Here is a 24,583-nt window from a genome sequence, read left to right as displayed (position 1 = left end):
TCAAAGTGGGTAAAATGCAAAACAGCTGCTTTTATTTATTCGTTTAATTAATTTGGAAGAGGAAAGAGAGAAAGGTGTTATATTTCTCACCCTTGGGTATTTGATTATGCCAAATCCTATGGTGAAATAACAATACAAATTTGATATATATTCTGGTTCAGGAGGCAATAATTATTCTTATGCAAGAATTCTTGCCTGTAAAGTCACAGATAATGTATAACTTTTGAAACAACACTTATAGTTGCTTTACTCTCAGACTGCATGATCATCATCTCCAGCTCATGGTGATGTTGCTGGGGATGATGGGAATCAAACTGCTAAACCTATGAAAGATAGCAGGTTGGAGAACCACTGTATCTAAAATAGGTTTGTCTTTGTTGTGTGCCTTTAAGTTGTTTCAATAACCCTAAGGCAAACTTGTCACAAAGTTTTCTGAGGCTAAGAGTGTGAGACCTGCCCATATTCACTCAGTGGATTTCCATGGTTGAGTTTGGATTTGAACCTTGGTCTCTAGAATCACGATCCAAAATTCAAAGCGCTATACAACTGTGCTGGTTGTACTTTATTCTCTAGCATTTAACAGATGAAATGTTTAGACCAGTGGTTCCCAACCTTTTTTTGATCAGGGACCACTTTGACCAGAAACCACTCTCCAATATTAGTACCAAAAGGGTTATGAATAAATTTTGGTCAACTTTAGATTTGGTTTGGTTGTTTGGGGTGCTGATTCAGAAAATTGCATTGGATAGACCACGTCAGCTCTACCAGTTTCTGATACAGAACATATTCCATCCAGTAGTCACCAACTGCTCACCCACAAAAAACCATAGACCACATCAGCACTGTAGAGCTGATGTTGTCTATCCAATGCAATTTTCTGAATCAGGAGCCCAAATAAACCCAGGAACAGGCCTAAAAACAAAGACATCAAAGTGCCCCCGCTTCCAGGCGCCACATGAAATGGCTGGGCTCAAGGGAGGGAGGGAGGAGGAGAAGAGACAGTCAGGAGGCTTATTGTCGTGCCTTTTGTGGGTAGTCAGCCTCTCTCCTCACGACATTCCCGTTGCCCCGGCACTATAAGAGGGTTTTGCGAGACCAGTCACTCTTGTTGTAACAGTGTAGTAACAGTGAAGCTGTGGACCATATTTTTGTTCTTGGGAACTACTGGTGGTCCATGGATTGCAGGTTGGGAACCACTGGTTTAGACAAACAAGACAAGATTGCAAAATGTATTCAAGGAAAGAGCTCAAATAATAGGAGGAGCTGCAGCTGTTTGCTTTTGCCTGAGCCGACTGGGAAGGGCAAAGGCTTTGGGTTGAGTATCTTGAGAGCAACCTACTTTTTGCATGTGCTCGGTTTGCAACAAGTGAAGTAAACTGAGGACAACAGAGGAAACTGGGAGAAATAGAAAAAAAAACTGGGACATTTTCAAAGCAGCTAAAAAGTGGGATCATAGTGGGATTAATCAGGACTATCCTTGCCAAATTAGGTCAGTTGGAGAACATGAGATATATGATCCAGCCAAGCCAAAAAAACAAAAAAAACAAATCCCAATATGCATAAGAACAAATGTGGAGTTAAATTAAGTTAATCTCTCTTCACTCATGTGCTTAAGGATTGGTTCAATTCAGTTATTATATATTTTCAACATTTATTGAGGGTGGCATAAATAATTTCAGATATGAATCAGTGTTCTAAATATAAATTATTTTAGACTGATTTGTATCATTTTAACTGTATGTTTAAATACGGTCGGTAGCTTAATTCCACTTTAATCTTTTGTAAATTTGAACTGCTCTGTATTGTAGTTTGTAAATTGCCTTATCTCCCATTTTCCGGGAACAGGCAAGGCATAAAAAACATTAAGCAATAGATTTGTTCTCTATTACGGTTAATTTTTTTGTAATTGGTTATTGTTGGTTGTGTATTTAATTTGAACTATTTATTTTATTATGTATTTTGTGATTTTGTACTGTTGTGAGCAGCTCCGAGTTCCTGTGGGGAGAGGGGGCGGGATACAAATAAAATGTAATAATGATGATGATGATGATGATGATGATGATTGGCAGCTGAAAGGAGAAAGGGGGCAGATGGATAGTGTTTGCTTAAGTAACTTTGGCCAGGTGATAGATATGCAGAACCTGGAAAAGTAATTTTTTGGAAGGGGATTTTTATTCCCACAGTCATCTATCCAATTGTGGTCATTGTCTGTCTTGGATAAGACAGTTCCAATCCCCAACTAATATTTCCAAGCTCTAGTTCTTGGGTGCATAGAGGCATCAATAGTGGTAACCCGGTGGCTACAGTGCTGGGTAGTCACTTAGGCATTGCCATCAATGTGGAAATGGATCACCAGAAAAGAAGATATAGTGAGTTGTTGTGAGTTTTCAGAGCTGTATGGCGATGTTCCAGAAGCATTCTCTCCTGACGTTTTGCCCACATCTAGGGCAGGCATCCTCAGAGGTTGTGAGATATATTGGAAACTAAGCAAGGGAAGTTTATATATCTGTGAAGGTCCAACAAACAAGAGTTCTTTCTTCCACCTTGGATCTTCCACAGATATATAAACCTCCCTTGCTTAGTTTCCAATATATCTCAAAACCTCTGTGGATGCCTGCCATAGATGTGGGCGAAACGTCAGGAGAGAATTCTTCTGGAACATTGCCATACAGCCTTCGACAACACTAGAAGATATAGGTTTGCTTCTGAGTTGCCTATGCTAATTAATATGTATAGTTTCGATGCAAATATAGAAATAATTGCTGTAATTAAAACAAAAATAGAATAGATTTCAGAATAGCTGGGAGAATTGCAGCAGGCTGACCTTCCTACTTGCTCAAGAACTGCCTTGGTACTCACAGCTGATGGGAAAATTCAAGGCGCCATTTCCTCATTATCTTTATTTTGGATCTGGACTAGCCCTTCAAATGGAAAACATTTTGGGATTTACATCTCTTTCTCCCAATATGGCATGTGATGTGAGTTATAGCAAAATAGCCAAAACAACATGTGCTTTGTTGTTGCTGTTCTGTATCTGTATCTTCAAGGCCTATCTGATTCATGGCAACACTAGGGCAGACCTATCATGGGGGTTTCTTGTCAAGATTTGGGGTTTGCCTTTGCCTTCCTCTGAGGCTGAGAGAGTGTGGCTTGCCCAAGGTCTCCATTGCTGAGCAGGGATTTTAACTCTGATCTTCATAATCATAAGGCGCATCTATACCAGGCATGGGCAAACTTGGGACCTCCAGGTGTTTTGGACTTCAACTCCCACAATTCCTATCGGCTGTTAGGAATTGTGGGAGTTGAAGTCCAAAACACCTGGAGGGCCAAGGTTTGCCCATGACTGATCTATATGGCGGAATTCGTGTAGTTCAACACTACTTTAACTTCCATTGCTCAGTGCTATGAAATCAGTGAAGATACACCTGCAGCTCAACACTGAGACCACTATACTGCTTGCCAATATGTGGGACAAGAGTTTAATGTTAAAACTTTAACTTTAAACTAATTTTAAAAGTTAGCAGAACCGTTCTATCCCCAACTAATTAAATAATTGAAGCCTAGTTTTTAAAAAAGAAGATCTTCGCCTGCTGGCCTAAGGGAGTGAGGCAACTTTCCTATACTGTAGAAAAAAACTGCAACACATCAAGACAGACAGCAAACAAATACTACAACTCCCAAAAGCCATTGTGCAGCCAAGGTTCTTTTTCCAATGTGACGCTTCCGCAAAGCATGCTGGGAAGCGTAGTTTTGAGGGTTCATTCAGTCTTTGCCAGAAGTCAAGGATGGATTTCGAAACACCTGTGTGTCTTCGGGGGAAGGTTTTGGAGCAGAGGCAAAACCCCAAAACCAGCCCACTTTCTTGGCCCCTCCTTAGCATGCAAATAACGTCGTTCCCGGTTGAAGAGCAGCCAACCAGGAACTTCTGCAGAAAGCATGGTGCAGATTTCAAGGTAAGGAGCTCAAGCATTTTCTTAGCAAATCAGTGACTCATTGGAGGGGCTTTTTTTTGGATGTTGCTCCTTTAAAATTGTGAATGTTAGAATGTGTACTGATTGCTTGAAATGCATTGCTCTGATCTTTCTTTTAAAATTATGTTTTAGCAATTTTATCTGTTTTTAACTGATGGTTCATGATGTATTTTGATATGTTGCTGTTCTTCACCTTGATCCATTATTATTATTATTATTATTATTATTATTATTATTTCAATAGGCTAGGAAATGTCCAATTGGGGAAAGATTACAAGACCTGCTGGTTACCAAAGAGAACTTGGTGGCACCTAGAAAGACTGAACCAATTTAATCTGGGCTAAACTTTTAGGGGGTACATGTATTTACTTATTTGCTTACTTAGGTGATCCCTCGTAGCTCGAGGATGATGGTCCTCCAAGTGTAGTGTCTTGGCGGTGGATGCGTAGGTGGCTGTGGAGACTTATTCTTGACCCACATGTTCTTCTGCAGTGAAGACATCAGTTTCCAGACTGAAGGCGATCCCGGTCAGGGCTGGCTTGATGTGCATTCCTCTTGGCACATTTCTCCCTTAAGCACTGGAATTCTGCAGCACTGCTGGTCACAGCTGACCTCCAGTTAGAGCGCTCAAGGGCCAGGGCTTCCCAGTTCTTGGTGTCTATACCACAATTTTTAAGGTTGGCTTTGAGCCCATCTTTAAATCTCTTTTCCTGTCCACCAATATTATGTTTCCCATTCTTGAGTTGGGAGTATAGTAACTTCTTTGGGAGACCGTAATCAGGCATTAGGACAACGTGGCCAGTCCAGCAGAGTTGATGGCGTAGGAGCATTGCTTCAATGCTGGTGGTCTTTGCTTCTTCCAGCACACTCACATTTGTCCGCCTGTCTTTCCAAGAGATTTGCAGGACTTTTTGGAGGCAAAGCTGATGGAATCTTTCCAGGAATTGAGTGTGACATCTGTAGACAGTCCATGTTTTTCAGGTGTATAGCATGGTTGGGAGGACAATAGTTTTATAAATAAGCACCTTGGTATCTCTATGAATGTCCCAATGTACAGATGTACACTGTAGAATTAATGCAGTTTGATCCCACCTTAACAGTCATGACTTAATGTTCTGGAAGATAAAAATTGTAATAATAATAATAATCTTTATTTGTAACCCACACTATCTCCCTGGGGAGGGGGGACTCAGAAAAAACATTTTAGCAGAGAAGGGTAAAAACCTTGTAATACAACATCATTCAGGATGGAAGATAAAGTTCTACAACGTAGATGAAACAATAAGAGTTGTAGTTTTTTTAGAGTCTGTAGCCTTCTCTGCCAGAGAGTGCTGGTGCCTCACCAAGCTACAATTCCCAGGATTCTATAGCATCGAAGCATGGTAGTTAAAGTGTTGTCAAATGACATGAAGTCTACAGTGTAGATTAGGTATGTGCGATCAATTAAAAATGTTTCAAAATTGGTTTTTAAGCACTTTATGTTATCTTGGCTTTACCAAAGTTGTGTGAATTTTAACTGTGTCACAGACAGTTACAAAGGAATAAAAACTTAAGAACTGAAACAGTGAAAAGGTTTAGTTTCTTAATGTTTGATGCGCACTGCGTGTGGACGTCAGAATATACATCGTAAGTATAAAACATACAATTAACATCCGAGTAACAAACACTTCTGATTCATTTGCACACCTCTAGTGTAGATACACCCTTACTTGGCCTTAAAGATGCTGCTCGATTTGTTCTTTGCTTCCTTGTTCTCCTTCCTTTTTAAACGTTTATTATGCCAAATGAAACATCTTGCTGTTGGATTCTTGGCTTCTTTGGCTGTTGCCCCAGGTCAAGGTTCAGAAAAAAAAACTTCTTTGGGTAAGAGATCTTGTACAGATGCAATATAGTGGGTCCTTGGGATCCACTGGATTTTGGTTCCTGGAACCCTCATTCATACCACAATCCATAGATGCACAAGTCCTACTACATACAATGGTGCCACAAATAGAAAAATCAAGGTTTGCTTTTTTGAATTCCATGGATGGTGGAATCTGTGGATGTAGAATCTGTTGATATGGAGGGCTAGCTGTACTTTAATTACTGGGACAGCAGAGCAACTCTATCTGTTCCGAAATGAATAGGCAACCAAGAAGAAAATAAAACCACCTCCTGACCCTACATATCTTATGGTTGCTGCGGTTTGTGCTGAGGCATCCATGGAATTGAGTTGTTGCTTCATGCTGCAGTCTCCACTCTTACTTGAAAAAGTGAAGAAGAAAATTGGTTTGTTCTTCTGGGAGACTTAGAAATAAAAACAAACAAATAACCCCAAGAATGCTCATGTTATGGGGTTGTGAAGGTACTCTTGTGATAGCAGGCAGAGATATCTGAAGTCAGAGAAAGGAGGGAGAAGGGAAAGTCGGAGCCTTCTAGCTCCTCACTGGAAGGCTTACAGCCTCAGTCACCATCTCATGTAACATTTGGTATAAGGCTAATAAATAATTACTCTTTGCTTAAAACTCCATTTGGTAGTGTTGCCAGATTCATCCTTCACAAAACTCAAATTCAACACATGCAGGGTCGATAATCAAGATCCAGCTTTTCACAAGTTTATGTTCTCTTGAAGTACTAAATGAAAGTATTGATTTCAGTTAGCTTAGCCATGTATTCCTGTGAAAAATGAACATATTGCTTAGGTACATAAGGGACATCTGCCAGCCCTAGAAGGGGTAAGCTTTCCTGACCATAAATAATTGACATTTTTATTATAAGAAACACCCTGTAACCCAACTGTTTGGTGCAGTGGTTATGCGTTGGGTTTGGAAGGAGGTGGAAAACATTTCTTCTTCAGAGAACTTCAGTCCAGAAGGGTCCACATACAGTTGCCCTACATATGCAGTTTTGACTTTTGTGGATTTGATTATTTACAGATTTGATTTAAAATATTTTCGTTTGGAGTCTCTGGATGACTCAATGGTGAGCTTCCCCTAGTCATGCTGTAGGACAGTGGTTCTCAACCTGTGGGTCCCCAGATGTTTTGGCCTGCAACTCCCAGAAATCCCAGCCAGTTTACCAGCTGTTAGGAATCTGGTACTTGAAGGCCAAAACAGGTTGAGAACCACTGTAGTAGTACCCTAGAGATTTCTAGATAGAACACCTTTCTAGGACTTTCTATGCTTTCCAGTTCAATTCTATGTTCCAGCAGAAGTTGCTGGAAGAACCGGATTAGATTGTCCTAAAGACCTGTTATCACCAGTGAACAGAAAAATATAGCAATATCTTTGTGGTTTTAAACTTGTGCTTCTAACCCCAGTTAATGTGAATGATGTGCCTGAAGCTACAGTATATGTGGATTCAGGATAAGTCCAAAGTGATCCTGTTTGTTCCCTCTCTGAGCATCTCTATGTTACAAAGTTGGAGCAATTCAATGCAACTTTAACAGCCATTGCTCTGTCTTATGGAATCCTGGGTTTTATCGTTTGACAAGCAATGTAGACTTCTCTGCTATAATGCTACAGCAGTTGGATTTCCCCAAAAGAGAGTTTTAATCCCTCCACCAAACTAAAAATCCCAGGATTTTGGAAGATAAAGCCATAGAAATTAAAGTGCTATCAAACTGCCATAGCTGTGCCTTTGATGTATTCCTGCTACACTCCTATTTATTAGAGTTGCTTTTTTGTTTTTTCTTGAAGGCTTTTGAAGATATTTTTCTTGAGAAAACCCTGTGAAATTTTTGGAATGGCCATAAGTCAACAGATGACTTGACCATGATTTTTTCAGACAGCATAATAGGGATTTCTAATAAAGACTGGAACAAAGGTAGGGATGGTGTGATATTGTTGGGTCTAATTTCCCATGATTAGCTGCTTGCTGTGGCTAAGGCTGTTAGATGATCATGGGAAATGGAAACCCAACAATATCTGCGGAGCTATTCAAATTCTACCACCTAGATTAGAGAAAAAATAGATATAAATTCAGGTATAAGTAAAAAGATAGAACACCTCTATTGGTATTATGGACTCTTCATTTTGGCCAGCAATGATACAGTACAGGCAAGTTTATACAGGCTCCAGGTATGCTTTCATAGCCTCCAGGGTGGGAAGGGAAAAACAGACGAAAAAAGACTCACTGCAACTAAAGGAATGTGGTCATCGCTATTAGTCAAAATTGATTTATCAAAAACAAGTCATGCCCTAATCTGATCTCTTTTTCCGATAGAGTTACAAGCTGGGTAGATGCAGGGGACACTGTGGATGTAACATATCTGGATTTCAGTAAAGCTTTTTGACAAGGTCCCCCATAACCTTCTGGCAAACAAACTAGTCAAATGTGGGCTAGGCAAAGCTATGGTTAGGTGGATCTGTAATAACAATAACAAATTGGGAGGGATAGCTAATACTCTAGAGAATAGGAGCAGAATTCAAAATGATTTTAACAGATTAGAGAGATGGGCCAAAACTAACAAAATAGTTCTACAGGGACAAATGCAAGATATTCCGCTTAGGCAGAAAAAATGAAATGCAAAGATACAGAATGGGGGACACCTGTTTCAACAGCAGTACCTGTGAAAAAGATCATGGAGTCCTCATGGACAACAAGTAAACATGAGCCAACAATGTGATGTGGCAGCAAAAACCCCCCCCAAAAATGGGATTTTTCCCTGCATAAATAGGAGTATAGTGTCTAAATCCAGGGAAGTCATGCTACTCTGTATTCTGCCTTGGTCAGACCACACCTGGAATACTGTGTCCAATTCTGGACACTGCAATGTAAGGGAGGGCTCAAAAGCATTAAACAATGACCAGATCAGTAGAAATTTAAATATTGAACTCAGATTTTCTTTTCTTCAGCAGCATGTGAGACAGCATTTAAAAGAAAGGAGTCTTTTTTTTGGGAGGGGGGAATTTAAAAAGTGGAGGAACTGGAATAGTATAATTTTGTTATAGGATTGTTTCGGGGATGGAAAAACAAGGAACTAGTCTCAAGAAAGAAATGTTGAATGTTCTTCTCTTCCCCATAACTGTGTGTTGTCCTCAATGAGGTAAGAGATGATGATGAGTATGATCTTTCTGTTTTAGACATCCAAAAGTTTCCAGTATCAAAACATTGCTCCAGGCCCACCTAAGGTAGTAGAGGTTGCTGTTGTGTACCTTCAAGTTGTTTTGAACTATGGTGCTTCTGAAGCAGTGATTCTCAGCTTGTGGGTCCCCAGGTGTTTTGGCCTACAACTCCCAGAAATCCCAGCCAGTTTACCAGCTGTTAGGATTTCTGGGAATTGAAAGCCAAAACATCTGGGGACCCACAGGTTGAGAACCACTCATGTAGAGCAAATCTATCAGGGGGATTTCTTGGTAAGCTTTGTTCACGGGGGTTGCCTTTGCATTCTTCAGAGGCTCAGAGTGTGTGATTTGCTTAAGGTTACCCAATGGGTTTCCATGGCTGAGATGCAATTCAAACCCTGGTTTCCAGATCTGTAGTCCAACATTGAAACCATTACATCACACTGGCTCTACCAAAGCACACAGCCCTATTGGAGAAAAGAATAATTTGAAATAAATGACATTCAAGTATTTAATTTTCCCTTTGCTTCCACAAATTCTATTCTGTGGCTTGACTGTGTCATGTCCATAGCTGTCTCTGGACTATGTCAATAGAGGAGTAGTACTGACATGTCCAGCCATGCTGGTATTCCTTTAAATATGGCCTGTATCGTATATTTGATGGCTCTTAGCCTATTTAGGTAATAAGAGCCCGAAGACTGGTTCTTGCATGTGTGGAATGTTTTATATTAGTGAAATGAGTTAATATCGTTCCCTCTGCCACTTTTTAAAAAAGAGTTGTTTGGATCATTAAATTAGCAGAAATGAATGGATCACAAAATAGCAAGGCATTCTCTTCGAAGAAGGGAATCATTTTGTTGCTGCCTGACAAAAATAAGAGAGGACAGGTGACCTGCTACCCGATGGCATTTTTACTCTTTTTATTTTTGGTAAAACAAGTTCATCCCATACAAGAAAAATAAACTTAAGCACACAAATTTTAAATGTCACAAAATGGCAAGGGCATAATGTCATACGGAGTGTGGGGGGATACTTGTATCTCTAGCCCCCATCCATATCACAGGAGGTTATTTGGTGGCATTTGCTCAGCATCATCTATACAGCAATTACAGTCACAGTAGGAAAAGTCTGATATTGTTTCACATGCAAAGTATTGTAGACTCTCAGTTAAACAGAACTTTTAAGCAACTGGAACTCTCAAGCAACTTCCAAAAATAAAAATAATTTAAAAATTAAAATAAGTAAATATTTCAAATAAAACATATAAATAAATAAATTTTAGCAGAAATTTTGCATTAAGTTAAGCTTGTCTTTATTTGTTTTAATTTTCTTTTAGTTATTGTATTTCAATATTAAAACCAAGTTAGTAGAGAGTTTATGTTATGTTATGGTATAGTATTAGTTAGGTCTTCCTTTAATAGTGACTCTAAAGGCCCCAGAAACTACATTTATCCAAAATGTACCAAATCCGAATGGGTACCAATAAGCTGAGAGTCTACTGTATAAAGTGTTTAGGTATGGGGAAAAATCAATTATCAAAATGTGGCAAATGCTGTTCTAACACCTAAACAATCTCAATTGAATTAGTATCAACTATGCATTTATAGTGGGCTCTTGTTATCTGCTGGGTTTTGGTTCCAGGATCCCCGGTGGACGCCAAAATCCGTGGATGCACAAGTCCCGTTATATACAATGGTATAGTAAAATGACATCCCTTATATAAAAAAGCAAGATCAAGATTTGCCATTAAAAAATCAAGCGGTGGATGGTTGCATCAGTAGATTCAGACAGTGCATTTGCACTGTAGAATGGATACAGTTTGATACCACTTTAACTCCCATGGCTTAATGCAATGGAATTCTGGGTGTTGTAATTTGGTGAGGCATGAGAATTATTTGACAAAGAAGGCTAAATGACTTGCAAAACAACTCCCAGCTTCATATTGCTTTATGATCTTCCAGATTTTGCACTACAGTTGCTGACATTCCTAGCAGCAGAATCGGTGGTTAAGAATACTGGGCATTAGAGTCTTAACTACATCTGTAGGGCTTGCCTGCCTCTTGCTTTGTGGTAAGGTCAATCCCATTATCCAAGATGCTATAAGTGCTTAACTAACATGAAAATTATGGAAGGAAAGGTGTTAATAACAACTCTCTAGCAACCATTAGGCCACAGGCTAGAATGAAATATTATACCAATAATTTCAGACATGATAATAGGGAACTTAGTGGGATCAGATTTAGTTGCTTTGCAATAAGCAAATCAGATATTTGTAACTGGAGCATAATACTTACAATGTTGAAAATGCTTTTATCTATTTGACAGTTCTGATATTTTAATTGTTTTTGGCAATAAAAAGCAGGCAAGTATAACAAGATTTGTGTGGGAAGTAGACAAAATCAGTCTGAAATAATTTAGATGCACTAAAATAGTGGTAATGTCAAGGCAAAAACTGTAATAGTGAATAATAATAATATATTGATAATGTTTGCCGACACAGTTTGAGTGTTTTATTGTTTGCATCTTTTCAGATGTAAGTATGTGTCAGATCCATGTTCTAAAAAGAATATTTTAATGCTAGGCTTTTTTGTCTGAAAGTAGTCTTCTTGAATATATAGAACTTAAAAAGTTGTACCTAGTGAGCATCTGCGCTGTAGAATTAATGCAGTTTGACACCATTTTAACTGCTATAGCTCAATGCTATGGGATCCTGGAATTAGTAGTTTGGTGAGGCACCAGTACTCTCTGTCAGAGAAGGTTTTTTAAAACTTCAATTTCTATGATTCCATAGTATTGAGCCATGTCAGTTAAGGTGGTGTCAAACTGCATTAATTCTATATGTAGTAGCTAGCTGCACCTCTAGTCAATAGCTATGGTTCTAATTCGATTGAGATAGAATACCATTATAGACAGATTTTTGAAAAGTAACTCATGCTCTCCCATTTATCAAAGGTAGATAAGTTACTGTTAATTTACTTTTTCAGACACTATGATCTGCTGCTCAGTGGTCCAAAATACACTTTCTCATACTCACTTTGTTACTCATACAGATACCGTCACAGTAGTTGAAGCATGTAATACTCTTTCATCACCATTGTAAAAAGGAGCTCCCGGTAGTGCAGTGGGTTAAACCCTTGTGCCGGCAGGACTGATGACTTGAAGGTTGGGTTGCTGACCTGAAGGTTGCTGGTTCGAATCCAACCCAGGGAGAGCACGGATGAGCTCTCTCTATCAGCTCCAGCTCCATGTGGGGACATGAGAAAAGCCTCCCACAAGAATGGTAAAAACATCAAAAGCATCCAGGCATCCCCTGGGCAACGTCCTTGCAGGCAGCCAATTCTCTCACACCAGAAGTGACTTGCAGTTTCTCAAGTCGCTTCTGACACAGAAAAAATATCATCATTATAGAATGGTGTTAAGTTGCAACTGAGATTTCCAAATATAATTTTAAATATTTTTTTAGCTGTATTCAGCTTTAACTACCTTGGGTTCAAGGGAAAAGGTAGGATATTTATCAAATAAACTTTACCTAAGTTATACTTCTTTCGGATTTTTGTGGATCTGATTATTCACAGATTTGATCCAGACATTCTCTCTAGCAATCTCTACTTTCTCCAGGGCGACTCTGTGGTTACCTTGCCATATAAGTTGACCATAGTGTAATGCTGGAGAATGTAGATATCTAATTCTAGCTTTTATACATCAGATCTCTTTGTAATTTGTGTTGACAGGGGGAAAAGTGATTGAGTGGAATATTTTTGGATGTAGCTGGGAGTTATGACGTTTACCATATGCCTGTAAAGTAAACACACAGCTTGTTCTTGAATTCAGTATTTTGGTTCAAAATGACAGCACCAGGTAATTGAAGAGATTAAACTTCCCCTTCCTTTTTTTTTTTTTTGACTGTGAAGAATTTTTTTATTTGGCGTTGAAAGAGAATACGACATGACTTAGTAGTGAAGGCATGAGAGGGCAAGACCTTTTACCTGTGTCTGTTCATATATCTGTCACTTGCAGAGGTTTCTCATTGTACACACTCAAGGATTATGTTAGTTACATGGTGCTGATTATATATATGTTGAAGAATTTTTTTATCAGATAAGCTAGAGCGGAAATCATGTAGTCCTTTGAATGTTGGTGGATTATGGTCCTTAGTTCCCAAAAAGTCCTCAGTATTGACTTAGGTAAAGTCTCCTGGCTAGGGATTCTAGGAGGTTCAGTTCAACCACATATGGAGGATCATTCACTTTGTTTATTCAAGGTATATATTACTTTTAGGAGTGAGGATACATGTGGGGTTCACAGTGTTCTCTGGATGTGGGTGAACTGCAATTCCCATTGCTCTTGTTAAGTCTCTCACAAAACCCAGTCAGTATTTCAAGTTGGTCATGATGGGTATGCATGCCACATTTGGTTGAGATTTGTCATCAGTGGGGTTCACAGTGCTTTCCATGTTCCAGGATCAACCCCCCCCCCCAAAAAAAAACTTCTCCAGACTTTCTGTATATATTTCAGATTTCAATATTAATGTCAAAAATACGTAGTATGATTTTACATAGGATTTGTGCTACATTAGAAAAGTAAAGACAAAAGTTGGTTTTGGTGGGTATGTGTGCCATGTTTGGTCCAGATCCATTGTCATTGGGGTTCACAGTGCTCTCTGGATGTGGGGTGAACTGCAGCTCACACCATACAGGATCAATCCCCCCAAGACCTCTCCAGTTTTTAAAGTTGGTCATGATGGGTATGTGTGCCAAGTTTAGTCCTGATCCATCATCAGTGGGGCTCACAGTAGTCTCTGGATGTTTGAGCTGTCTTAGAAATCGCTCACATAAAAACATACATGTAAACCCACCCACTCACAAACATATTTTCACTTTTATTAGATAGATAGATAGATAGATAGAGGAATCCATTAGAGTTTGAAAGTGATGCATTACAATTAATGACGTTACCTGCCATGTAAGAGAAATGTCTGGTAAATTTCCACTTTAAAAAAAGGAACAATTAACATTTATTTAGGGATCATATTGGAAATAGATGTTGAATAATGTGTACCCTAAACAATTTCAGAAGATTACAAAAAAGCCCACAACTGTGTAGATCATGAAAAATAATGGTTCACTTTAAGAGAAACCAGAATGCCGCAACATCTCATTGTTGTGTTGTGTCGTTTACACTCTGGGCAAGATGCCAGTATCAAGACACAATATGGAGAAATGGTTTGCCATTGGCAAGCCCTCAGATAAGGCAGATTTTTGTCGCCTTATCTGTTTAATTTGTATGCATAACATACATATGGAAAGCAGGATTAGACCCAGGGTAAGCAGATGTGAAAACTAGAGAATGGACATCAACATTTTAAGTTATGCAGATGATGTGATATTACTTGCAGAAAGATAGCAAAGACTTGGAACAACAACAGATGGAAGTTAAGAAAAAAGTGCAAAATCAGAGTTACAGTTGAATATTAAGATGAAAAGTAATAAATAGTTTTATATTAACTTTAAAAAGGGTAATGAAGACATTGAAATAAATTGAATATTTCTATACCTTGATTCATTAACCAATGAAAGTAGAGACTGCAGTTTAAAAAAGAAACAGAAGACCAGGACTGGGAAAGATAGCCGTGAAAGAACTAGATAAGGTCCTTAAGTGTAAAGATATATAATTAAATAGAAAATCAGAATAATCCTGGCAAATTCAGATTTTAATGTATGGTTGCGAAAGCTGAACAATGAACAAAGGTGACAGGAAAAAGGGTAACTCATTTGAAATGATGGACTGCAGGATCCTTCTGCACATACCACAGATAGCTGGAAAGACAAATGAATGGGTCTTAGAGTAAATCATGCCTTAAATTTCCCTTGAAGCAAAGATGACTAAAGTGAGGCCATTGTATGTTGGACATATAAGAATGTAGATCATTGGAAAAGATTATGATGCTTGATAATGTAGAAAGCAGTAGGAAAAATGGGGAGATCACATTAGGTGGATGGATCCCCGGTTGTGAATTTTCAAAGCTTGAGCAAGGCAGTTGATGCTCTTTGAGATCTCTCATTCATAGGGTTGCCACAATCCTGAGGTTAGCTTGATAGCCACCAAGAACAACAACTAACCTTTATTAGGATGACTGAGAGGATACAACATCTCTTTACAAGTTTTTCAGACCACAGGTCTCTTTGTCAGGCAAAGGGGGGTTATGGGGAGAATGAAAATCTTACAGTTGTGTTAAAGTCATAACTTTCTCCGTCTGCCTTTAAAAATATTTTATTTGTTAGAAATATCAAATAGAAAACAGAAAAAAAGGAAAAGTAACCAATCTGAGAAAAAATTACATCTAGTCATCTTTTCAGACATAAACTGCTCTGGAATGTGATTTTTGCAATCAAGAAAGCCATGGCTGTAAGACCTGAGCAGAGTGGTTGATGACAGAGGAACTTGGCGGTCTCTCTTTCATGAGATTGTCATCAGTTGAAGTTGCTTTGATGGCAGTTAACTACAGCAACAGTTCTATAGGATCAGTTTAATCCCACCTGAAAGTGAAGTCTGCACATTGGTGTTTAGTCATGAGTCTGTGAATTTAACACCATGTAGTCCTCCTTTCCTCCAAGGGATGAATGGTGAAATATGCATGGTCATCTTGGATTCAAATTAGAAATGACATCTAATGCACCCTTGGTTTTATTTTCAGGATCCACTGGACTACTCACAAATAATGGTAAGCTTGAAAACCTGATTGGTTAAACTGCAACATGAATGAGTTATACGCAGTGCTGGGTTGTTCTTATCTCTTTCTACTGAGCCGATAAACAAAGGAAACCAGTATAGCTTACTTTGATGCCCGAAGACAAACCAGGCTGTGAATACCAACAACACATCCTGGTTTATTATTCTGGATTTTCTGAATACATCATACTATCACTGCTTTCTTGGATATCATACTGAACTGTCCTTTTGTTCAACAACAACAAACAGGAGGTGGAAGAAGGAATGCATGAGCAGCAGGTACATCTTCAGTGCTCTGACACATTGTGATTTCCTGTTGTGTCATTATGTGCAACTGTGGCAATGCTTAAGGAAGTAGCTGGCACAGGAAGCATGCATTTGCCTTATATTTTGTGATCAGAAGTGCCTGGTATTTTTATTTTGGTGTTATGCTGTTGGTGAAAAAATGCCATATAAAGCCCTAAACGGTTCTGGCCCAGTTTACCTGTCTGAACATGTCTCCTTCTATTGACCAAGCCTTCAGAAATTTGGTGCAGTAATAGATATGAAGATAAGGAACTGACCAATGGAACGGCCCGGACTACGCTCTTGGATCACATAATTTTCTCTGTTGTCAGAGTTAAATGTTAATTGTTTTAATTGTGTTTTAATTGTATTCTAATGTTTATTATTATTATTTAAATGACTATGTTTGTACTTGTTTTTAAAGGCATTGAATTATTGCCATGCTGTGAAGCCGTCTTGAGCCCCCTCTGGGGTGAGAAAGGTGGGGTAAAAGTATTGTAAATAAATAAATAAATGAACCTTTGAGGATGCCTGCCACAGATGTGGGTGAAACGTCAGGAGAAAATACTTCTGGCACATGGCCACACAGCCCGGAAAACCGGCCATGAAAGCCTTCGACAAAAGATTGTAGTTCATGGGAAGATTGAGTACATCTTAGAAACTGGAATACCACTAGAGCAAGGAGGCCTTTCTCATGGGACTTGCAGGTTTGGCACTGCCAGGGAGGTTCCTCTTTTTGTACTTGGTAATTGCGACGGGGATTGTTTGTGCTTTCTGTCGGAGGCGGGGGTCCTACCCAAGATTTATGGATTGCAGGGATGTTGGACATGGCAGAGATGGACAGGCTGATAGGGTTTGTGCAGTCACCAGATCCTTCCAGATTTGAAGAAGAATGGCAGCCCATTATTGACTATTGTTTTGTTATCTCTTTTGTTTCAAAACACCATACACCCACTTTTCTGTCCTTCTATTTTAGATTAGAAAATAAATGTTTTCTTTTTTCTCCTTTTTAACAGCATAGAAATATTTTTATATTAGATAGCAATGGAAGAATGTGAAGATGCAAGATGTTAAAAATGCCCCTGTTCTATATCGACTCTTGTACCCTTCCCCATTCCTCATGTATTTTGCAATATATATAATGTCAGGGAGTTCACAATGGAAAAAGGAACTGTATTGTCAGTCAAATTAGGTAATATCGAGCTAGATGAGCAAACAGTCTGGGTCTAGTTTAAGGCAGCTTTCTGTAGTGCTATTATTTATAGATTACTGTTTGGCTGCATCATCTCTCTCTGACAGAAAGCAGATTCAGGTCACCGGTACCACCCTGTAGGTGGGTCAATGGCATGATGGGGCTTGATTTGGATATCTAGTACATTTGCAGTGTTGAAGCTCGGGAATCAGATTTTCTCTAAGCTAGCACATTCTAGTTTGAGAAGGGTTTAATGTAAGATGCATTAAAATGTGATGAGTACTCAGTGAAATCATCTTTCTGTCGTTTTTTCACATCTTGCATAATTTTGTATACTTATGTCCACTAATTTGCTCATCTGATTTTAAGCCAAAAGGACCCAAATGTTACATCATTTCCTTCCAAAGAACTTGCTTCATCCCCTTGATTCTTCAGGTTGCTTTGTTCTGTAACATTTTATAGTTCTGCACTATCCTTTTTGAGGTATAGCAACCACTGTGGCTGAGTCATAGATTTACATTATGCCATTGCCAATTTTATTTATAATTTGCATTGGTAGAATTGGAAAACATTTATACCTGATACAATAGAAATCTGTTTCCAGTACCAGTGTTTGGAAAAGTTATTTTTTGGACTTAAGATTCCAGAATTCTCCAAACAGTATGAACAGGAGTTTAGTTGCCAAATGGCTTTAACATATGGAATCAATTTTAAAAAAATCAAACTATTATTTTTTTTACTTTTGTCAAAATTTCTGCTGTTTTGCATAACTCACACTGGTGATTCAGGATTGATTGGGACTTTTGAGAATTTCATTTTCAGTTTTTTATGGACTAGAAGTTGTATTATCTATAAGATAGAGGACCAAATGGAAATCTTACATTGGATCTGACTAAGACAGTGGTTGGGCTATTTTAATGTCTTAATGATGTAAGTATTGTTTTTATATTATTATTTAACTTACAGTTTACGTTTATGCCTTTTTAACATAGTTGTTGTTTTATTGTTTATTTGTTTTTAATTTAAATTGTTTGATCTTTTTTATTTATTGTTTCCATTACCTTATTGTGTTGTCAAAGGCTTTCATGGCTGGAACCACAGGGTTGTTGTGTTTTCCAGGCTGTATGGTAATGAAACACACAACAACGCTATTACCTTATTGTTATTGTTATATGTTGTGAGCCGCCCTGAGTCCCCTCAGGGAGAGGGGTAGGGTATAAATAAAGTATTATTATTATTATTATTATTATTATTGTCAGTATGTGTAAATTTCTTTGTATAAGGCATGCAAAATGTTTGACATTGAAGTTTCGTCTTTCCAAGTCCAGGGCTCTGACAGCTTCCTTTGAACAGTTTAGAGTGAATTTCTGTATATCATGGTAAAGCGACTGCATTAGATCTAAGGAATAATTTTATGTGCCTAGTTTGCTCTTACACACTGCTTCATAGTTTGCAATGTATTTAATCTAGAGGCATTTGGAAAGGCATCCCACATTTTTCTCTTTCCTTTCTTTTTTCTTTTTCCTTTCTTTGAGTCCCCTTTGGGGGGAAATAATAATAATAATAATAATAATAATAATAATAATAATAATAATAATAATAATATCTTTGCGAGATAAAGAGAAGTAATTGGGTGGGGGGATACAAGTGGTCTCAGGATTGTACTTCACTTAGCTCTCTCATGTATTCAGTCATGTTGACGTCAAAATGGTGACTGCCACCAAATCCCCCAGTGTCCCCCAAAATCCCTCTATGGAAGTTGAATGTAACATTGTGGGAGCATTATACTCTCCATGTTGAGAATAGGGGCAACTCTTGAATTTGCCCAGTGGAAATGGAGATGTCTATTTGTATATGATTTTACCAAAATTTACAAATCTATATTCTTAACACTAGATAGAAAGAACCAGAGGTTTAAAATACTGCAATATAAGAGAAATCAACACAGTTCTCCATCTCTGTTCAGGATCAAATAGTGCTTTGACATGTTAGGCACCTTCAGAAGCCATAAAGACTGAGGACTCATTTTCACTATACAGTTAAGGCATTATACTTCATCTTTAATTGCTTGACTGCATCTTGGGACTTTTAGTTTCCTAAGGCACTAGAGTATTTTAAATGTCCGTTCCTAAACTGCAGATCCCACAGTTCAGTAGTATGCTATGACAGGGAAAGTGGAATCCTCCTCTAATTTTGTAGCATGAAAGGGTCTTGAAGCCAATAGGTTTGTCTCTTTCTTGTCCTTGCCTTTTGGACATCAGGAAAATGACAGAGTATTTATTAATCCAATATAGTATCTGGAACCACTATTGGTACGCTAAAGTAAGTTTGTGTATGAGAAGGTTTCTGCAGAGCTCGTGAACTGGTTCACACCTTATTTAGTCAACGAAGACCTTGTTAATTTCTTTGCAGAGCACAGGGAGGAAATTGTGAGTTGGTGATAGCGGAGCCACATCTCCCCAGAATTTAGCCTCCATTGTGTTAATGATGTTATCTTTAAAAAAAAAAAAGACAAGAAAATGTAATAGCTATTGGAGAAGCCTTGAGAGTTAAATCAGAAGCTATTATCTTGGGACAAGCTTCATTGTTCTTTTTTATATAGTTACAGGAAGACTAGGTGTAGAATGTCTTTCTCAGAATTGCATTAGAAAATATACAATAATCTAATTCATAAGAAAAATTGTCAGTTTTGTTAAACAGGTTTTTTTAAAGCAACTTTCACCAGAAACTGGGTGGTTCCACAGTCTAAATGTCTACTATGCTTAGTTTATAGCTTTCAAGCCAGCTGGGACTACTAGTAGGATTTTAATGAAACAATGTACTTTGTTCTCCCATGATGATTATTTAAAGTGTACTGTGGCTTGTTTTTCTGTGCTCCGACTTGGAGCGTGGTACAGGCAGACACCACTGCCATTGGCCTGTGCAGGAAAAATGTTTAACAGGAACAAGAAGTATTGTTATAGAGGAATGGAAGCAAGTGAAGAAGTGAATTTATTTGGGCAATTTGTGTAAATAATATGCTTTGACGTCAGAGCCTGCTTCTTAACAACACTCCTCTTAGGTTTTTTTTTTTCTTTTTTGGTCAGATGCCTAGACTATTTCATTCATTCCTCTTTCATAATGTGTGTGTGTGTATACACAGCAACATATATAAACACAGCTGACCCTCCACATTTGCAGATTCAACTTTTGTGGATTTGATTATTTGCAGATTTGATTAAAATGTACTCTCTGCACAACTTTTGCTGGAATTTTACCACTGGGTCACACTGGGCCATTGAGAGATTCTTAGAGAGTACATCTCCCTAGGTCCTGTAGTGCAATTGTATGATCAACTTGCAGCCTTTTATATGCAGTTTTCACCTTTGTGCAGGTTCTGTGACCCTAACCTTAGTGAATGTGAAAGGCTGATTGTGTGTGTTTTCAAGTCACCTGATGAATTTTTTTTGGTGTCAGGAGCGACTTGAGAAACTGCAAGTCGCTTCTGGTCTGAGAGAATTGGCCATCTGCAAGGACATTGCTCAGGAGATGCCCAGATGTTTGATGTTTTACCATCCTTGTGGGAAGCTTCTCGGCGAATTTAAGAATTTCAGTTTTCTTATGAAAGGAGACTGAATTGGCTTTTGTCCGAACCCTGGCTGCTGGGCACCAATAACCTTACACGGAGGCCAGTCTCTATCTAATATCTTTATTAAAGAAATATATAAAAGCAATAAAAACAAGTGAAGAATAAAGTTCAAAAGCAGACCTTTCAAATGAGGTCAAATATAGTCCAAAAATGTATTGTCCAATAAATGATATTAGAGTTCAAAGTTTTAATCCACTTAACCGAAACACACACTTTTGCCAAGCAATAGTGCGGGGAAATGACAGAGTCTTAGAGTCCAATGAAGCTTGACAACAAGGCTGGAAATAAACTTGGTTCTTGGCTAGGTCCGTGACTGGAAACAAGGCAAAACATGAAGCGTGGAGCAGGGTCCGTGGTTAAACAGCAAGGCTAGGCAAGGGCTTGAAGCTTGATCCGGGAAGCAAGGAACTGGGGTTACGAAGTCCACACACGATCTCTCTCCTGAAGCTGATCAATTGACTCCGCAAAGAATCTCTCGCGCCAAACCCCTATATTGGGTCTCGTTTTCCCGCCAACAAACTCTTTCCCTAGAGAACGAGAAGCAAAACCCACTCTGTCCAGATGCATTACTCCTTAGAATTTCCCAAGGGAAGCAGACCTAATCAGCCAGTTGTTTGGCAGCGATTCTTAGACTTCTCCGATTAGCTTCTCTAACTCCTCTGTCTCTAGAATAAGATTCCTTCCTGGGAAACGGAGGGGAGTACTGCCCAAGGCCTGGTTTACTGAATTCTTGAGGGCAAACATCAACATCCGGCAGGTGAAGGGACTCCGGCTCTTGTTGAACCGGCGAAAACCCCATGTTTTCATCTTCATCTGCCACGATAGTACCAGGAACAGGACTACAAGGCCCATGAGGCATCACAGCTTTGCCAGTTCCACACCAGCACCAGATACTATGAATTCCTGGAAAAGAATTTCCTCCTAACTGTTCAGCTCAGAGATGTGGCCCTCTAGATGTTGCTTGACTTTAGCTCTTCTAATCCCTTACCATTGGCTATGCTAGTTGGGGCTTATGGGGCAAAAGAAAATCACCTTGTGGATATGGATGACTGCAGTTATCAATATCTGTTATTGTTGCCATTGTTTGCCTTCAAGTCATTTCTGACTTATGGAATCCTAAAGTGATCCTATCACTGATTGTGTTGGCAAAGGTTATTCAAAAGTTACTGCATTTTCTTCCTCTAAGGCTGACTTGCACAGTTAAAGTCCATAGTCAACCAAGGATTTGATCCCTGACCTCCAGAGCTATGATCCAAAGCTCAAACCATCACACCACAGTGAGATTTTGGGAACATCTGGCCAATCTTATTTTGAAAGATGGTTGTTCTGGGTGGGATACTCTGCATCTGGGACATCACTAATGTGGATATGGAAACCAGATACTGAGGGGAATAGCTGTAAAAACCTAGTGCATTTCCTTCAATAAATGAAATATTAAGTTGGGAGGGCTCCATAGCTGTTGTTAAAAAATAGAGTAGATTTTCTTCAGGCATTTTTGATGGACAATGTAAAAGTTTTATGAGTTGCTGAAATTATAGAATTGGAAGACTTAAGGCAGAGATGAGAATTATTTATCCCTCAAGATGTTGTTGACTTGAAGCCCTAGTCAGAATAACGAATGACAAAGAATGCTGGGAGATATAATCATCCAATATCTGGAGGGCTGTGTGATTCCTCACCTTTGCTTCAAGGACTAGTTGAGTTAGAATGGTGTTTTAGCTTTGCTTAAAGTGATTTCTGTCAGCTTCTTATATTACTCCATTCTTTTCCCTGAGCACTTGCATTCCAAGGAGCCCTCACTCATCTCTAGGGAGTATGCCAGGCCACCCCTTTCTACCTTTGAGGTGACAGTTGTGGTGCTTCTATATATTCATTCACATGGCAGAAGTGAGCAGCTGCTAGCTCCACAGAGTTGGAGGAGCCCAAAGAATGCATACCTGGTGGCCAGGATTTGCTGCAGCTTCCACTGTTGCCCTACATCATTTTATTAATAAGGGACTTATAAATCTGGAGAAAAATGTGGGAGACATGAGGCTGCAGAGAGACATGAGTATCTGTGAAACTATGCGAGGTGTGGATTTTTACCAAGTGCTACACTTGGATTCCAGCTGTTTCATAGATTCTTGTGAAGCCTCTCCAACTTTACATATATTGTATAGTATGTCCTCCTTATTCCTGGTTTCCCTTACCCATACTCCAACCCCCACCCCCAGAAGTGCCTATATCTAGGAATGTATCCCTCATAGATACTGTATATACCAGGCATGGGCAAACTTCAGCCCTCCAGGTGTTTTGGACTTTAACTCCCACAATTCTTAACAGCTGGTAGGACTTCAACTCCCACAATTGCTAACAGTCTGCAAGGGGGGCAAAGTTTGCCCTTGCTTGGTATATACTATGCTGCTTGTGTTACATAAAGTATTGTGTTGTGTACAGAACTATAGTTTGAATTTGCAGTTGTTGAACATTCAGATCGTGAGCCTGTTGACATGCTGAGCCCATTGTATCTGGAACATCACCAATTATTATAGTCTTGATGATGGAGAGCTGTTTGAACACTGGAAATCATTGTGTACATTTATTGTGTACATAACAACATGAAAGTATTCCTGAGGTAATGCTCATATACGTATTTGTAGACATCATGAGATAATTTGGTGTTCAAGCAATAAAACATGTATCTGTGGAGAATGTTACTGTACTCATAAGAGTGAGCAACAGATGTAGCAGCTCCAGTAACACCTGTAGAGCGGCTGCTTCTCTCAGGCTTCATTTTTGCATGGGATAGAATGCCCGAGTATATGTACATTACATTACACATAAAGAGAGCATGGATATAAAATTGCAGCTCAGTGTTGTTGTTTTTTTTTTTTTAAGTATCCTCAGTTTGGGATAGGGATTAGCACTTTCAACAGTTCTTTTAAATTTCAGTTAACAATCCAAAGTAATTCCCACATCCAAATGGCATGAAAGCTGCAAGCTATTGCTACCCAGAAATAGGACCAGAAATGCAATATAGAAGGTCCTTCCATTTTCACAAGGTTTGGGGGGGGGGGGGTTGCAAGACTCCTACAAAAGTGGGAAAATGTTAATAAAATCTGCTTTTTTTAATCTGAGAGAGCACCTCTCTGGGAATTTCTAGGTCCTCCAGAATAACTCTGTGACAAACCTACAGAAGTTGGTAATAGAGTTGCACTGGAGGACTTTGAGATTCAAAAAGAAAACTGCAAATGTTGGCAGCTAATTATAGCACCTTCTCTTCCAAATATTGCTTGGAGAAGCTTTGTCTTTGAGGGGAGGGGAAAGCCCTTATGCTTAATGTTTAATCGTTTGGGTATCATGCTTCTATACCTGCTTTTGTACCGACATTCCTATTAATCATTAGTGCAATCCCAAATTCTTCATATTGCCTGGGATATTTTCTATTAAGCGGAGATAAAGAGAGGTCATTGATTTCTTGCCTGCTGCACTCTGGGCTCTCTGTATTCCTTAAGAAAGGATTGCTCGTTCTTATCTTTTATTCATTGCTTACTGCAAAACCTGGAGGCTAGTTCTGATATCCGAGGCAGCAGCTATGTAAATATTTATTGACACTGCAGTCATTAAAGTGGGGAGGGGGTGGAGAGCATTTTTGGCCCACTTATGCAGGAAACCCTTAGTTCTGCCTCTTGTCAGGCAGCGAGGACAGGAAAAGTTGGTGTTATGGTTTGGCGTTCTTGTGACGTAGCCTGAC

General features: G+C 38.9%; 1 protein-coding gene across 3 annotated transcripts in view; it reads left to right on the top strand.

Moving 5' to 3' along the window:
* The first annotated feature begins 3,804 nt into the window (after window positions 1–3,804).
* The window catches only part of tbxas1 (thromboxane A synthase 1), a 276,173-nt gene continuing 255,394 nt past the window's right edge, over window positions 3,805–24,583 (top strand). The window contains exons 1-2 of one of the 3 annotated variants that reach the window (XM_008110549.3): window positions 3,841–3,953; window positions 15,711–15,737. The gene's annotated coding sequence lies outside the window, so the exon portion shown is untranslated. Of the gene's footprint in view, window positions 3,954–15,710; window positions 15,738–15,777; window positions 16,025–24,583 lie in introns of those variants that run through there. The other 2 variants (XM_008110550.3, XM_008110551.3) reach the window with 2 other exon arrangements.

Source organism: Anolis carolinensis, chromosome 5 (assembly GCF_035594765.1).
Source record: "Anolis carolinensis isolate JA03-04 chromosome 5, rAnoCar3.1.pri, whole genome shotgun sequence".
In the NCBI taxonomy this organism is placed as follows: domain Eukaryota; kingdom Metazoa; phylum Chordata; class Lepidosauria; order Squamata; family Dactyloidae; genus Anolis; species Anolis carolinensis.
Note: the sequence above shows the minus strand (reverse complement) of the source record. Positions and strands in the feature narration are given on the sequence as shown.